The sequence below is a fragment of the Bufo gargarizans genome, chromosome 1, assembly GCF_014858855.1.
Source record: "Bufo gargarizans isolate SCDJY-AF-19 chromosome 1, ASM1485885v1, whole genome shotgun sequence".
In the NCBI taxonomy this organism is placed as follows: domain Eukaryota; kingdom Metazoa; phylum Chordata; class Amphibia; order Anura; family Bufonidae; genus Bufo; species Bufo gargarizans.
Genome location: NC_058080.1, coordinates 700,048,374 through 700,065,248, shown reverse-complemented (window position 1 = coordinate 700,065,248; position 16,875 = coordinate 700,048,374). Strand labels below are relative to the sequence as shown.

Genomic DNA, 16,875 nt, shown 5'->3' with positions numbered 1-16,875 from the left:
GAACAGATTTTTGATCGCCTTGGCACCATGTTTGAGGCCAGAACGGTGTCCGAAGTTAAGAAAAGCAGGAAGCAACAGCCTGGTGAGTCACTCCGTGATTTTGCTTTGTCCCTGCAAGAGACCCTGAGGGCCGTGGTTCAGGTGGACTCTCGGCCCAACACCCCAATTGTGCGTTTTTGGACTCCCTCGAACCTCAGGCCTGTCAGTCAAAGACTATTAATGTGAGGCCGTCCGGAGCCAGTCAAGCCACCCAGGCTCCAGTGACAGATGTGGTGGCGGCATTAATGGAGCAAGTTAACCATCTCACTAAGAGCCTGGAAAAGGTGTGCAGGAAAATAGAGGAATGGGAAAGACCATTGTTATTGGAAGAAGAGAGCCCCTTACCTCAAAGACTCCTCCCACCTGCATATAAAGAGGTATACTCCAAAGAACTGGATGGACGGCCGAATTACCAGTCTAAGAACCGCATGCAGCCTGTCTGACACTATTGCAAAAAATATGGACATACTGAATCAACGTGTTGGCAGTTAAACAGGCCACCCCTGAGGCCGAGGACCGCCCCTCGGGAGGTAGAACAGTAGGTCCAAAGGATCCAAGTTGGATGCCTCGATACGTAGGATCTCGTCCAAAGATTAACATATGCATCAACGGGATACCTTTTGAAGCCTTGCTGGATACTGGGTCTCAGGTCACCACCATCCAACGACCTGCCACCCACCTGCAAATTCTGGGATTCAAGTCTCCTCACACAGCCACCAGAATCCTGGCTGGATATCATTGCCAGCAATGGCAAGCTGGTGAAAGTTCATGGGTACTGGGAACCTACCCTTCAGGTGGGAGAAGCCACCTTACCACAGCAAGGTGTGATTGTGGTGCAAGCCGGAGATAAAGGGGGACACCCCGTGATCCTAGGGACTAATGTCTTTAAAAATTGCTACTCTGCTGGAGTCATTGAACCAATTCATACCTTCAGCTTCACCTGCTTCCAAAAGAGTCATTCAAAAGACTATCAGTGTGCTGTGTGCTCAGCAAAGATTCACAAATGGAAAAGGAGAGATCTATACTGCCCGGATCCGGGATAACTGACCGGTAATCCTGCCACCAAATTCCCAGATCATCTTATGGTGCCGCGCTGTGCTAGGGATCCAGGGCCTGGACTATCAAGCCCTAGTGGAGCCTATCCAAATTAAGAATCATCCCTTCGTGCGAGCAGCCAAGAGTCTGGTGACCGTATTCCAAGGTAAAGTGCCTGTCCGTTTGATTAATTTTGGTGATCACCCTGTTACTCTCTCTAAGCACTGCCCTGTTGCTCATCTTTTCCAGGTATCCTTCCAGGATGTTATCCGTCTGCCTGCCACGGAGACGTTCCAGACCACACAGAGCAGCAGCGCACCTGCCAGCACCTCTTCAGTAACCTGGTGGGAGGAACTTCATGTGGGGAACGAATCCACCCCGAAGGAGCAAATAGAGGGAGTCCTGAATCTGGTGAAAGAGCACCACAAGGCCTTCATCAAGCACTCCACGGACTACGGAGAGGTCAGTGTAATCAAACACACCATACCCACTGGCTCTCATCCTCCTATTAAGGAGAGATACAGACCCATACCGCCTACTACCTATCAGTCTGTGAAAGAGATGATACAGGAAATGAAAGACTCTAAAATAATCCGGGACAGTCATAGTCCCTGGGCTGCGCCCCTAGTTCTTGTTTGAAAAAAAGATGGCAGCATTAGGTTCTGCGTGGACTATAGAAAAATCTATCAAATCACCCATAAAGACGCTTATCCGTTGCCACGCATTGAAGAGTCCTTGACTGCCCTGGGGTCATCAGCCTAGTTCTCCACTCTGGACTTAACCAGTGGGTACTGGCAGGTACCCATGGCCCCAGAAGATCGGGAGAAGACCGCTTTCACTATGCCTATGGGTCTGTTTGAATTTAATTATATGCCTTTGAGACTGTGTAACGCTCCAGGGACGTTCCAGCGGTTGATGGAGCGTTGTTTAGGCCATAAGAACTTTGAGACTGTACTACTATACCTGGATGAAATCATTATCTACTCCAAGACGTATGAGGACCATTTAAAACACCTGGCTGAAGTGTTTCAAGTCCTTGTTAAATATGGCCTTAAAATCAAGCCGTCCAAGTGCCATTTGCTGAAACCAGCAGTAAAGTATCCGGGCACGTTGTTAGTGCAGAAGGAGTCCAGCCTGATCCTGATAAACTTGCTGCTGTCCGTAATTGGCCTACTCCCACCACCGTGAAAGAGGTGAGTAGTTTCCTCAGCTTTGCAGGATATTATAGACGCTTCATCACGCATTTTGCACAAATTGCGGATCCGATCCAGGAACTCCTAAGGGGGCATCCCAAAAAGAGTCCAAAGACTCCTATCCCTGTTGAATGGAATGAAGAACGGGAGATTGCCTTCCAGCTCCTAAAGAAGAAGCTGACTGAACCCCCTGTCCTGGGTTACCCGGATTATCAGAAGCCGTTTCACCTCTACACGGATGCCAGTAAAAGAGGCCTGGGAGCCATGTTGGCTCAGGTGCAAGACAACAAAGAGAGGGTGATTGCCTACGCCAGGAGATCCCTGAGGGGAGCTGAGAAAAACTATCTGAATCATAGTTCCTTCAAGCTGGAGTTCCTTGCTTTAGTGTGGGCTGTGACTGAAAAATTCAAAGACTATCTTGCTGCCACTCCGTTTGTCGCCTTCATGGACAAGAACCCCCTGGCACCAATACAGCCTGAATACAGCCAAGTTAGGGGCGCTGGAGCAAAGATGGGCCTCCCGCCTTGCCAACTATGACTTCACTGTGAAATACCGAGCAGGCCGCTCCAATGATAATGCTGATGCCCTGTCTCGGCTCCCCACTACAGAAGCACCAGATGAACCAAAGGATGCCTGGGAAGAAGTGGAGATGCCGGCGTTTTGCAACAAATTTGCTCAGCAAGATAATGTTCGCACTGAAAATCACTGTTGTTGATCCCTCTTCATTCAAACAAGAAAGGTGGATTAAAGAGGACCTTTCACCGATTATTACACTATGAACTAACTATACAGACATGGAGAGCGGCGCCCCGGGATCTCCCTGCACTTACTATTATCCCTGGGCGTCACTCCGTTCTCCCGTTATGCCCTCCGGTACCTCCACTCACTAAGTTATAGTAGGTGGAGATTCCAGTCACTAAGTTATGGTAGGCGGAGTCTGCCCTTGTTCTGCACTAGCGCTGGCCAATCGCAGCGCAGAGCTCACAGCCTGGGAGGTTATTTTCTCCCAGGCTGTGAGCTCTGCAATGCGATTGGCCAGCGCTACAGAAGAACAAGGGCAGACTCCGCCTACCATAACTTAGTGAACGGAGATAACGGAGGGCATAGCAGGAGAATGGAGCGGCACCCGGGGATAATAGTAAGTGCAGTGAGATCCCTGGGCGCCGCTCTACATGTCTGTATAGTTAGTTCATAGTGTAATAATCGGTGAAAGGTCCTCTTTAAGCTCCAGTCAGAGAGTAGAGTCCTCGCAAACTAATCGACTTCCTTACTAGTGGGAGAACTCCTGAGAGAGTCCGCAGGAAGAGTGCAGACCCAGAACTATTGTGTCACGGCTGAGGATGGGGAAAACCCTCAGCCGTGCGATGCCAGAAGATGGTAATGGGTACTCAGCCAGAACAACAGAAATAGGGAGCAGGTCACCTCCTATTGCGTCCCTAATCTGACCCTAAACTCCTAACCGTATGAGCCAACCCTGATGGTAGGAGGGCTCATACACCGGAACCTAATAGTCCTTGCTAGCCCTCAGGGTGGCCCTGGACTAGGAGCTGGGTAGACAACCTGTTCCTCCTGAACGCGGAGAAACAGGAGTCTAAAGTGGCCAAGCTACAAAGAAAAGGGAGACAAGAACAACTTATGGCAATGGCAGGTAAATGTAACAAATACAACACCTACCTGCCACAGACACAAAGCCTGGAACCCATGTGCAAGTGCTGCTGTCCACAACATCACAAATGGACACAGCACACACCACACAATCACACAGGAACCCAGGACCATAAGCTGCAAAGAATAAACACCAAACAAACATCTTCATAACATCATGTGACATAAATCTTATGACCACAAAGGTGGCCCCCACTGAAAGATGGTGAATAACAGGAGGATGTCTCCAGCAAGCATGGCTGAAGAACCCCCTCTGACTACTGCTATTCACTGAGGCTTTATAGGCCCAAGTAGCCACACCCACAGTCAGACACACCCAGTGCACACACACACACTAGGAAGGAAGTTAACCCTTCCAACACCAGGGAAGGGAAGACATCAACTAAAAGGGGAAGTGCACACAAACTCTCACTGCAGATGTTACCGTCGACAACGACATGTGTGGCAAACGTGTCCTGGGAGCCGGCCAAAAGGCCGAGACACTGCCACCACATGTACAAACACCAAACGTTGCCACGGGCAGCCACAGGCGAAAGGAAAATGTCAGAGTGCACACAAAACACAGTGCACACCGATAAAAGGCACACCTATAAAGAGAGGTTGACAGGTGCAACCGCATGCACATTGCAGCAAGCTGCCTAGCACAGCTCAGGCTGCTTTGCTGCGACAAACAATGTTGCCAGCGGCAACCACAGGTGAGGCAACATACTTTAGCCCTCACCTGTGATTGACAACAAAACCAAGACCGCAGGCAACTGCATGCGGTTACAGGAGTCACGACCATGACGGTGACACTCCCACCCCTCAAAGCCCCCCCACCAAAAAAAAAAAAACTAGTGAGGGACTCAACAAGGGGATAGGAGAAAGGGAATCAGTGTCAGTAACTGCGAGTCTCCCCAGGACTGCTGCCGGACCCTGGAACAACACACAGGAACCAGGATCCGACTGCCAGCCTCTGGAACAACACACAGGAACCAGAGACCAGCAAAGAAACAGCCCGAGGAGACCGCACTGACACTGCGTCCACTCTCCACTCACGTCCCCACTCCAGTCGCTGCCAGCAGACACTCCTAACCAGCACGCAGCTGGACCACTAACGGAATGCTACCAGCAGACGACCAGAGATAGGAACATGGAGAGGGACGAGGGATCACCAACACGGACGCGGAATGTAAGGTGGCGGAGAATAAGCCACCAACCAAGCCGTTAACGGAGATCCCCAAAACACTCTCCCCCTGGAGAACGCGCATGCAGGCCAAAAGCAGATGGCACTGCATGCTGCACCCTCTTTCGAAGGCGTGCAACCGCACACCAAACAAACAAACGTGCAAATATAAAAATAAGGGGACGCCAAAACAGAACACGGTGAAGGGATGGCGGGGAAAGCCACTCACCGCGCCTTCAGCGGCGAAACCCCCACAACGCTCTCCCTCCGGAGAACGCGCATGCACCCCATCAGCATATGGCGATGCATGCTACACCCTCCTTCGAGGGAACCGCCGAGTGAGAAGCCATTGTGGTCATACTGTCACGGCTGAGGATGGGGAAAACCCTCAGCCGTGCGATGCCAGAAGATAGTAATGGGTACTCAGCCAGAACAACAGAAATAGGGAGCAGGTCACCTCCTATTGCGTCCCTAATCTGACCCTAAACTCCTAACCGTATGAGCCAACCCTGATGGTAGGAGGGCTCATACACCGGAACCTAATAGTCCCTGCTAGCCCTCAGGGTGGCCCTGGACTAGGAGCTGGGTAGACAACCTGTTCCTCCTGAACGCGGAGAAACAGGAGTCTAAAGTGGCCAAGCTACAAAGAAAAGGGAGACAAGAACAACTTATGGCAATGGCAGGTAAATGTAACAAATGCAACACCTACCTGCCACAGACACAAAGCCTGGAACCCATGTGCAAGTGCTGCTGTCCACAACATCACAAACGGACACAGCACACACCACACAATCACACAGGAACCCAGGACCATAAGCTGCAAAGAATAAACACCAAACAAACATCTTCATAACATCATGTGACATAAATCTTATGACCACAAGGGTGGCCCCCACTGGCAGATGGTGAATAACAGGAGGATGTCTCCAGCAAGCATGGCTGAAGAACCCCCTCTGACTACTGCTATTCACTGAGGCTTTATAGGCCCAAGTAGCCACACCCACAGTCAGACACACCCAGTGCACACACACACACACTAGGAAGGAAGTTAACCCTTCCAACACCAGGGAAGGGAAGACATCAACTAAAAGGGGAAGTGCACACAAACTCTCACTGCAGCTGTTACCGTCGACAACGACATGCGTGGCAAACGTGTCCTGGGAGCCGGCCAAAAGGCCGAGACACTGCCACCACATGTACAAACACCAAACGTTGCCACGGGCAGCCACAGGCAAAGGGAAAATGTCAAAATGCACACAAAACACAGTGCACACCGATAAAAGGCACACCTATAAAGAGAGGTTGCCAGGTGCAACCGCATGCACATTGCAGCAAGCTGCCTAGCACAGCTCAGGCTGCTTTGCTGCGACAAACAATGTTGCCAGCGGCAACCACAGGTGAGGCAACATACTTTAGCCCTCACCTGTGATTGACAACAAAACCAAGACCGCAGGCAACTGCATGCGGTTACAGGAGTCACGACCATGACGGTGACACTCCCACCCCTCAAAGCCCCCCCACCAAAAAAAAGAAAAACTAGTGAGGGACTCAACAAGGGGATAGGAGAAAGGGAATCAGTGTCAGTAACTGCGAGTCTCCCCAGGACTGCTGCCGGACCCTGGAACAACACACAGGAACCAGGATCCGACTGCCAGCCTCTGGAACAACACACAGGAACCAGAGACCAGCAAAGAAACAGCCCGAGGAGACCGCACTGACACTGCGTCCACTCTCCACTCACGTCCCCACTCCAGTCGCTGCCAGCAGACACTCCTAACCAGCACGCAGCTGGACCACTAACGGAATGCTACCAGCAGACGACCAGAGATAGGAACATGGAGAGGGACGAGGGATCACCAACACGGACGCGGAATGTAAGGTGGCGGAGAATAAGCCACCAACCAAGCCGTTAACGGAGATCCCCAAAACACTCTCCCCCTGGAGAACGCGCATGCAGGCCAAAAGCAGATGGCACTGCATGCTGCACCCTCTTTCGAAGGCGTGCAACCGCACACCAAACAAACAAACGTGCAAATATAAAAATAAGGGGACGCCAAAACAGAACACGGTGAAGGGATGGCGGGGAAAGCCACTCACCGCGCCTTCAGCGGCGAAACCCCCACAACGCTCTCCCTCCGGAGAACGCGCATGCACCCCATCAGCATATGGCGATGCATGCTACACCCTCTTTCGAGGGAACCGCCGAGTGAGAAGCCATTGTGGTCATACTGTCACGGCTGAGGATGGGGAAAACCCTCAGCCGTGCGATGCCAGAAGATGGTAATAGGTACTCAGCCAGAACAACAGAAATAGGGAGCAGGTCACCTCCTATTGCGTCCCTAATCTGACCCTAAACTCCTAACCGTATGAGCCAACCCTGATGGTAGGAGGGCTCATACACCGGAACCTAATAGTCCCTGCTAGCCCTCAGGGTGGCCCTGGACTAGGAGCTGGGTAGACAACCTGTTCCTCCTGAACGCGGAGAAACAGGAGTCTAAAGTGGCCAAGCTACAAAGAAAAGGGAGACAAGAACAACTTATGGCAATGGCAGGTAAATGTAACAAATGCAACACCTACCTGCCACAGACACAAAGCCTGGAACCCATGTGCAAGTGCTGCTGTCCACAACATCACAAACGGACACAGCACACACCACACAATTACACAGGAACCCAGGACCATAAGCTGCAAAGAATAAACACCAAACAAACATCTTCATAACATCATGTGACATAAATCTTATGACCACAAGGGTGGCCCCCACTGGTAGATGGTGAATAACAGGAGGATGTCTCCAGCAAGCATGGCTGAAGAACCCCCTCTGACTACTGCTATTCACTGAGGCTTTATAGGCCCAAGTAGCCACACCCACAGTCAGACACACCCAGTGCACACACACACACACTAGGAAGGAAGTTAACCCTTCCAACACCAGGGAAGGGAAGACATCAACTAAAAGGGGAAGTGCACACAAACTCTCACTGCAGCTGTTACCGTCGACAACGACATGCGTGGCAAACGTGTCCTGGGAGCCGGCCAAAAGGCCGAGACACTGCCACCACATGTACAAACACCAAACGTTGCCACGGGCAGCCACAGGCAAAGGGAAAATGTCAAAATGCACACAAAACACAGTGCACACCGATAAAAGGCACACCTATAAAGAGAGGTTGCCAGGTGCAACCGCATGCACATTGCAGCAAGCTGCCTAGCACAGCTCAGGCTGCTTTGCTGCGACAATGTTGCCAGCGGCAACCACAGGTGAGGCAATATACTTTAGCCCTCACCTGTGATTGACAACAAAACCAAGACCGCAGGCAACTGAATGCGGTTATAGGAGTCACGACCATGACCGTGACATATTGAGACTGTGGAGACATCGCCACCAACTCTTCCTTCAAAAAGGCCTGTTGCTTAGAAGGAGCCTGGATCCAGTGTCCTGCGATAGGATGTACCAGATCCTCATACTACGTCGAGACGCCAGTCTGGTGTTAGAGATGTATCATAACCAGTCCGGACACTTCAGCGTGCAGAAAACTGAGGCCACCATTCGCAGGAGGTTCTATTGGATCGGGATGAGAGAAGACATTGAGAAATGGTGCCGGGAAGGTACTGCCTGTGCCGTAGGGAGAAGTGAACGCCATGACCAGAGAGCGCCTCTCCATCCTATCGTGAGTAAAACTCCCTTAGAACTTGTTGCCATTGATCATGTGAAGTTGGAGCCAAGTTGCTCAGGGTATATTTATGCCATGACCATTATTGATCACTTCACTAAGTTTGTCGTAGCAGTGCCTATGAAAGACCTGACAGCATTTGCTCCTGCCCTACGGCTGCCCAGAGAGGATCCTCACCGACCAGGGGTCTGCGTTTGAATCACAGTTGTTCCAAGAGATGTGCCTGCTACATAATTGCCAGAAAGTCCAGACCACCGCCTATCATCCGCAAGGTAATGGACTCTGTGAAAAGATGAATCAAACTCTCATTGAAATGTTGAGAGCAGTACCCCCTGAGACAAGGGGTAATTGGCCTACTCTGCTGCCACAACTCATGTATACATATAACAATACAATTCACTGCTCCACTGGGTACACACCCTTCTATCTGATGTTCAGCCGTCAATGGAGGCTACCTGCTGACCACTCCCTGGATGTACAGGTGCCTGATGTCATCAATCCACTACCAAAGACTGATTGGGTGGTGGAGCATCAAAGACGTCTCCTTAATGCTAAGGATTGTTCAGGAGCGCATGGAAAATGCCCGAGAGCGACAGCAGAGAGACTATGACCTGGCTGCTGATGCGGAACCTCTAGCTTTAGGAGACATGGTGTGGTTGAAAAATAACCACCGAACCAGTAAATTGGACAGTAAGTGGGAAAGGACTCCCTACGTCATTTCTGCTATCCCTAATGCTGAGGCCCACATTTATCAAATTTCCAGAGAAGATAAAGGTTCCCAAATTGTACACAGGAATCGTTTAAAACCCTGCATAGAAGGAGAAATTGCAGCAGCGGATATTGAGCCAGAGTCTCCTGAGCCCGAGTTGCCAGCCCAACCTGCTGATCCTATGCAGGCTGTTGAGAACCTGATACATGACAAAGAGCCACTTCATTGGTTTCTCACACCCTGGTTGAACTTGGTGGTACCAGTTCCAGTTCCTGCTAGTCCTCAACCCTAGGATGACCTGTCCCAGAGTGTACCTGAAAGAGCTCCAGAGCCTGTGGACTCCTCTGGCCCTCCTGAACCAAGGCAGGAAGAACCTCTGCCAGTAAGAAGGTCCACGCGGTCTACTAAGGGGCACCTACCTGTGAGATTCGGAGACTATATTGTGGGCCAGAGTAGCCTCTCCCTGGAAACCCCTGTTAAATTATTTACAAGACCCGGTTATGGACTCAATTTTGTTCTTTTAAGCCTCCAGGAACTTATGTTATTGTCATCATTTTTATTATTATGGACTATCCTGATTATCTCTGATACGCTATACCAGGTTAGCGCCCCTGTTCCCTATTCTATCCTGTATAAAGAGAATGACGACCCTTTTCACCGCACTTGTCCTTTTGCCAGCGGAGCTGCCTGATATATTTATACTGCAAAAGTTGTGTTCGTAGTATATGCCTGTTTTCCATTTTGTCTTTCAGGTTGCAGTTTCCAGCTGGGCGGACCCCTTGTGTTGCGCCGAGAACGGGCAACATCAAAACAACAGTGTATGTAGTGTCCCACTAGGTAAATGTGGGCACTACACAAGGGTCAATATGGTCATTGTATTTTATATGATGTTTTATGTGATTTTCCTGTTTATTTCCTGTATCAGGCCTGTTAGGGTGCAGTTCCTCCTCCAAGACAGTAGAGGGAGCTAGGGAACCCCTAATATATATAGTAAGGTCCAGACAGGAAAGGGGAGGGCAGTGTAGTCCAGGAGGCTAGTGAGTGCAGTCTTGCCTGCCTGAGGTTGCTGAGTAAAGCAAGCTCAGAATTTGCCCCACCAGGAGAAAAGTCTGCCTCCTCAGAAACAAGTTCCCATAACAGAGCAGAGCCAGTATTCCAGCCAGACAAGAAAGCTGAAGGGCACAAGGTTTTTTTTGAAAGCAAGGACATATACCTGAGGAAGTTTTCCTAACCAAGGATAAAGCCAACAATAGGGCATACGGGCCTTGGGATAAAGACAGACAGGATTTCTGAGGAAAAGTGCAGCCTGATCTGTAAGTGTGTTAACCCTCTGAGTATCTTGCAAGTACATTGTGCCTGCCATTTGTATAAACCTGCTTGTGACTGCTGCTGACATATGGAACTGAACAAAAGACTGTAAATAGTTAATTGTTTCCAGTAAAAGGAAGTTTTGGTTCACCACAACATTGTGTTCCTCAATTATTCCTATTATAAATCGGTGTGCCAATGTTACCGGCACTGCTGTCACGAACTTAAAGGGATCTTACCACCGGCACATTAAACCTGCAACACCCAGGGCACCTCATCTACCATCGGCCTGGTCCCTATATGCAGAGAGTGTCCCAGAGGATCCAAGTGCCAGCCTCTCCATCACTGCTGTACGCCTGCCCAGGGTCTCCCATAAACTGTGAGTAACCAAGAGCAACCCTCGTTTGCCTATTAACCGTGACCTTACCATCACAATACCCTGCAGGGCTGCGTACTGCAAGTGGACACCTCATCCAGGAAGTAATATAAACCGCAAAGTGAGCCATTATGGGAGGGATTATAAAGGAAGACGATTAGTCGAAATAAGTAACACCTGGCAGAAAGAAAGGAGATGAGAAAGTGAAACCAAAACAAAGAACATCATACAAGAGGTAGAGAAGAACGTCTGCCAGATCTTCTCACAGAACTGGCGGTGACACATATACGGTCGTGTGAATTTAGCCTAAACGATGCTCTGGGGTAAGTGGCAGAAAGGATCCATTGGAGACTGGCTGTTGGAGACTGGGAAGAGAAGCCCACATGTAGACAGGAGCCCACATGGAGACAGGAGGTGTCAGAAGTCTGCCTAGTTATTGGGGACTTCTGAATAGCTCAGCTCTCTGGCTTCATTTGTGATGAATCCTCCCTACCACCAGAATTCTTCAGCACTTAAGTCACCCATATAGTTCAAAGCAAAATGTATAGGTTTGTATCAGGTTTGATCAAACTGTATAATCCAAACTGTTACTTCATGGTGACCTCTTAAGTAGTTCTCCACTGGGTGCAGCACAGCACCCGCAGGGGTTCCAACCATCCTAAACGTTGCCCAGTGGCTAATTTTTGGATGGATAAAGAATAAATGAAATGAAATTAAATAAAACAAGCAACTTAAAAGCAGCTATAGAGTGCCATGGATCTTTGATAAATTTCAAACCATCCTAAAGGCTCAGCCCCTTTCTTCAGTTTTGGCTTGAATTAAATGTCACCAGAACAACCTTAGATATGTGTCCAAATATTGGATATGTGTTAAAATGATGTACCAGTTGATGATAGGAGGAGTATGGTAGGTTTTCCTGCTAGTTGCAGCATAGTACCACTGACTCCACTGTAGCTCCAGGCTAGGCAGGATGATGCGCTGCTCCAGGGACCTGAGAAAGAAGCGACTTCTGCAGCTGAAGATCGGAAAGCCTGAAGGTATGGCCGTAGTGGCAAAATAAGTTCAAGCATGGCCTTGGCAAATGCAGGTTTTGCTTATGTACTCTTTCTCTAGGGATCCTGTGGTTGCTTCAAGAGAAGCCAACATTCCAACACTCAACAGATTTTGATATTCTCATCCTCCGTGCATTGACTTTTTTTTTTGTAGAGGACCCATTGCATCTTCTGAAGAATTATTGACCATATTCTTCATGCAGTACCACACATGGTGCATGGCATCCTGGTTTCCTTTTGGCTTCTTTGTTTTCAGGCTACTGTATTATGATGTTTGTGCGCGTTCCTCTGCAACTTAAGTATCATTTGTCCGGCTGCCAATACATACTTCAACCACCAGATGTCCCACTGTCCTTGTTTATTGGTCCTATGTGGCTTACGGTAGTTTATTATTATAATATAAATTTTGTCTTTGTTTTTTGTTTTTGTTTTCAATAGTATTTACTTAAATACATTTTTATTCAATTTGTTAATGTTTTGTCCAGCATAGTTTCAAGTTGGTGAATACTGTTTGTATGCACTGGGACATTTAGGGTTAATTATATTTAATTAATCCTCTGCTCATTTTAGGTAGGAATCACGTGGGTGGTGACTGACATTATGAGCCTGCATCTGTATGGAGCAGACTGCTGTGGTGAGCCTGCTCCATACGTGGCGGGTGCTGACTGTATCATACAATTATTTTTTTTTCAAAGGTTTTTGAAAAAATTGTATTTTTATTTTCCAAGTTTTTTTTTTTTTAAAGTAGTTAAAATAAAAGCTATACAAGTTTGAGATTGCAGCAATCATATTGAGCCACTGAATAAGGCCGCCATGTTATTTTTAGTGCAAAGTGAACAACGCGATGTCAAAACCCCAAAAACTTGGCAGAATTGTGGGGGGGGGGGGAAGGGTTTCAATTTTACTCCACACAGAATTTTTTTCCTGTTTTCCAATACAAGACATGGTAAATTAAATGGTGGCATTAAAAAATGCACCTTGTCCCGCAAGAGCCCTCTAAGCCCTCATATGGCCATGTAAATGGAAAAATAAAAAAGTTATTGCAATTGGAACTGGTTACCACCCCTCTATAACCTTACTGCAGACTGCTAGCAATTCATTCATAACTTCTAGCAGGAAAAATAAAGTACGACGAATGAATACCACACCTAGTGCCTGCTTGACGTCAACTATGTCGAGCTCACGAGATGCGGTATGGTCACTGGTTTACCAAAAACGTGAAGTTATGCCCTCCAGAGGAGCATGTAAGGTCAGCTTGGTACAGTTTACACACACACCCCCTGTCCACGCGGGCACAGAGAGGCAACAAGCTTAGAGAGCCTTTTCACTGCCGCAGTGAAAACAGCGCTGTCTCAGCCCGGGAAATCTGCCACCAGCTTCTCGTTTGATATAAGCCCGGTCCACTAACGGGATTATATAGGGTCAGAAACCAACCCGCGGTAGCTTATAACTAGGCCAAAACACGGATGTGGGGATTCGTGATCGAGATAGCACAAGATTAAATTATATATTTAATAGCCGTAAGGGCACACTAGATATAACACAATATACACAGAGAATATATACAGTGATCTTAGGTTACAGATACAGATTATATGGGTACAACAGGGTAAAGCAGTGTAAAAGTCAGTTACCGGGTAGATGAAAGATCCTTTTGGTTGTGAGATGTTCTTTGCTGGAGTTCACATGAAGGGCCGTGATCTCAGCTATTTCCTGGGTCCTTCTAAACACATTACACGATGTGACCCTTCTTCAGAGAAAGACACGCCCGCTTGCTGGCACAACCCCTCCCCCCTCTTCTGGGCTGGCAGCAAATGACCCACAACACCCTTTAGGGTTCATAGCTCCAGACCAGAGGGTCACAGGGAGATGGTTCTGGGACCAACGGATCTGCCTGGGTTACGGCTACAAGTAGAGTCCAAACCTTGTACCGTTATGTGGTTTCTGTGGGGAGATATGGATATCTTCTTTCCCTGACCTTGCCCTATTAAACAAAGACCATGGGCACGTACATCATGGCCACCGGGACACAAATATGTATTTGGTTTGCGCCTATGATGGCCAGGCGATTCATAATTCCTTATGAAATGTAGGTGCCAACATGTCTGGGAGGTCGCATTGATCCTGACAGGGCTTACACCTCCTGCTGGGGGTTTCCCTGCAGGATTTAGCTTGGCTCCAAACTGTTGGACTGAGGTGTGACCTTCTCCACCTGGGGCCTCCTTGAAGCGTGGACCCCTGGGGCTTTCTTCCTTGCCAGCTGACACTCAGATGGCTGAGGGTGGAAACTTATTTTGCATGTACACTGATTAACAGCCAAGAGGTGAATCAAATGATAATTAGGGCTGGGGGCTTTGAAGCAGTGCCCTCCTGTGGAGTTCACTACCTCCACTACCTGTCAGCAAATGGGGGTGTGAGGACATGGCTGACAGTAAATATTAATCCATATTCCTCAAATAAAGGTATGGCACAACATAGAGCCATAAGAATAGATGCTCCAGATTTGATATTACATGGGGAATGCAGGTAGATAGTAAAACAGGCATGTCAGGAGGGGGTGACGGGTCCTCTTTAACCACTTAAACCCCCCCTAGCTGAAACCTCCTTAATGACCAGGCCACTTTTTACACTTCTGCACTACACTACTTTCACCGTTTATTGCTCGGTCATGCAACTTACCACTCAAATGAATTTTACCTCCTTTTCTTCTCACTAATAGGGCTTTCATTTGGTGGTATTTCATTGCTGCTGACATTTTTACTTTTTTTGTTATTAATCGAAATGTAACAATTTTTTGGCAAAAAAATGACATTTTTCACTTTCAGTTGTAAAATTTTGCAAAAAAAATTTTTTCGCTAAATTTATTGTTCTACATGTCTTTGATAAAAAAAAATGTTTGGGTAAAATTTATAGCGTTTACAAACTATGGTACAAAAATGTGAATTTCCGCTTTTTGAAACAGCTCTGACTTTCTGAGCACCTGTCATGTTTCCTGAGGTTCTACAATGCCCAGACAGTACAAACACCCCACAAATGACCCCATTACGGAAAGTAGACACCCTAAGGTATTCTCTGATGGGCATAGTGAGTTCATAGAACTTTTTATTTTTTGTCACAAGTTAGCGGAAAATTATGATTTATTTTTTATTTTATTTTTTTCTTACAAAGTCTCATATTCCACTAACTTGTGACAAAAAATAAGAAATTCTAGGAACTCGCCATGCCCCTCCCAGAATACCCTGAGGTGTCTTCTTTCCAAAATGGGGTCACTTGTGGGGTAGTTATACTGCCCTGGCATTTTAGGAGCCCATATGCGTGAGAAGTAGTTTGCAATCAAAATCTGTAAAAAATGACCGGTGAAATCCGAAAGGTGCTCTTTGGAATGTGTGCCCTTTTCCCACCTAGGCTGCAAAAAAGTGTCACACATATGGTATCGCCGTATTCAGGAGAAGTTGAAGAATGTGTTTTGGTGTGTCATTTTACATATACCCATGCTGGGTGAGATAAATATCTTGGCAAAAGACAACTTTTCCCATTTTTTTATACAAAGTTGGCATTTGACCAAGATATTTATCTCACCCAGCATGGGTATATGTAAAATGACACCCCAAAACACATTCCCCAACTTCTCCTGAGTCTAGCGATACCAGATGTGTGACACTTTTTTGCAGCCTAGATGCGCAAAGCGGCCCAAATTCCTTTTAGGAGGGCATTTTTAGAAATTTGGATCCCAGACTTCTTCTCATGCTTTCGGGCCCCTAAAATGCCAGGGAAGTATAAATACCCCACATGTGACCCCATTTTGGAAAGAAGACACCCCAAGGTATTCAATGAAGGGCATGGCGAGTTCATAGAATTTTTTTTCTTTTGGGCACAAGTTAGCGGAAATTGTTTTTTTTTGTATTTTCTCACAAAGTCTCCCTTTCCGCTAACTTCGGACAAAAATTTAAATCTTTCATGGACTCAATATGCCCCTTACGGAATACCTTGGGGTGTCTTATTTCCGAAATGGGGTCACATGTGGGGTATTTATACTGCCCTGGCATTTTAGGGGCCCTAAAGCGTGAGAAGAAGTCTGGAATATAAATGTCTAAAAAATTTTACGCATTTGGATTCCGTGAGGGGTATGGTGAGTTCATGTGAGATTTTATTTTTTGACACAAGTTAGTGGAATATGAGACTTTGTAAGAAAAAAAAACAAACAAAAAAAAAAATATTTCCGCTAACTTGGGCCAAAAAAATGTCTGAATGGAGCTTAATAAGTGACAGGGGGGGTGTAGTGTAGTGGTGTTTGGTGCTACTTTACTGAGCTACCTGTGTCCTCTGGTGGTCGATCCAAGCAAAAGGGACCACCAGAGGACCAGGTAGCAGGTATATTAGACGCTGTTATCAAAACAGCGTCTAATATACCTGTTAGGGGTTAAAAAAATCACATCTCCAGCCTGCCAGCGAACGATCGCCGCTGGCAGGCTGGAGATCCTGTCTCTTACCTTCCGATCCTGTGAACGCGCGCGCCTGTGTGCGCGTGTTCACAGGAAATCACAGGAAATCACAGGAAATCACAGGAAATCACAGGAAATCACGGCTCTCGCCTCCGGACCGCAGATCTGCGTTAGGTGGTCCGGAGGCGGTTAAGTTAGCAGGTATTGTACTATGGAA

At 47.7% G+C, this 16,875-nt stretch overlaps 1 protein-coding gene across 3 annotated transcripts in view; it reads right to left on the bottom strand.

Moving 5' to 3' along the window:
• Positions 1-16,875, bottom strand: part of LOC122924804 (von Willebrand factor A domain-containing protein 5A-like) — a 212,276-nt gene that overhangs the window by 141,739 nt on the left and 53,662 nt on the right. The gene's annotated exons all lie outside the window — the stretch shown is intronic.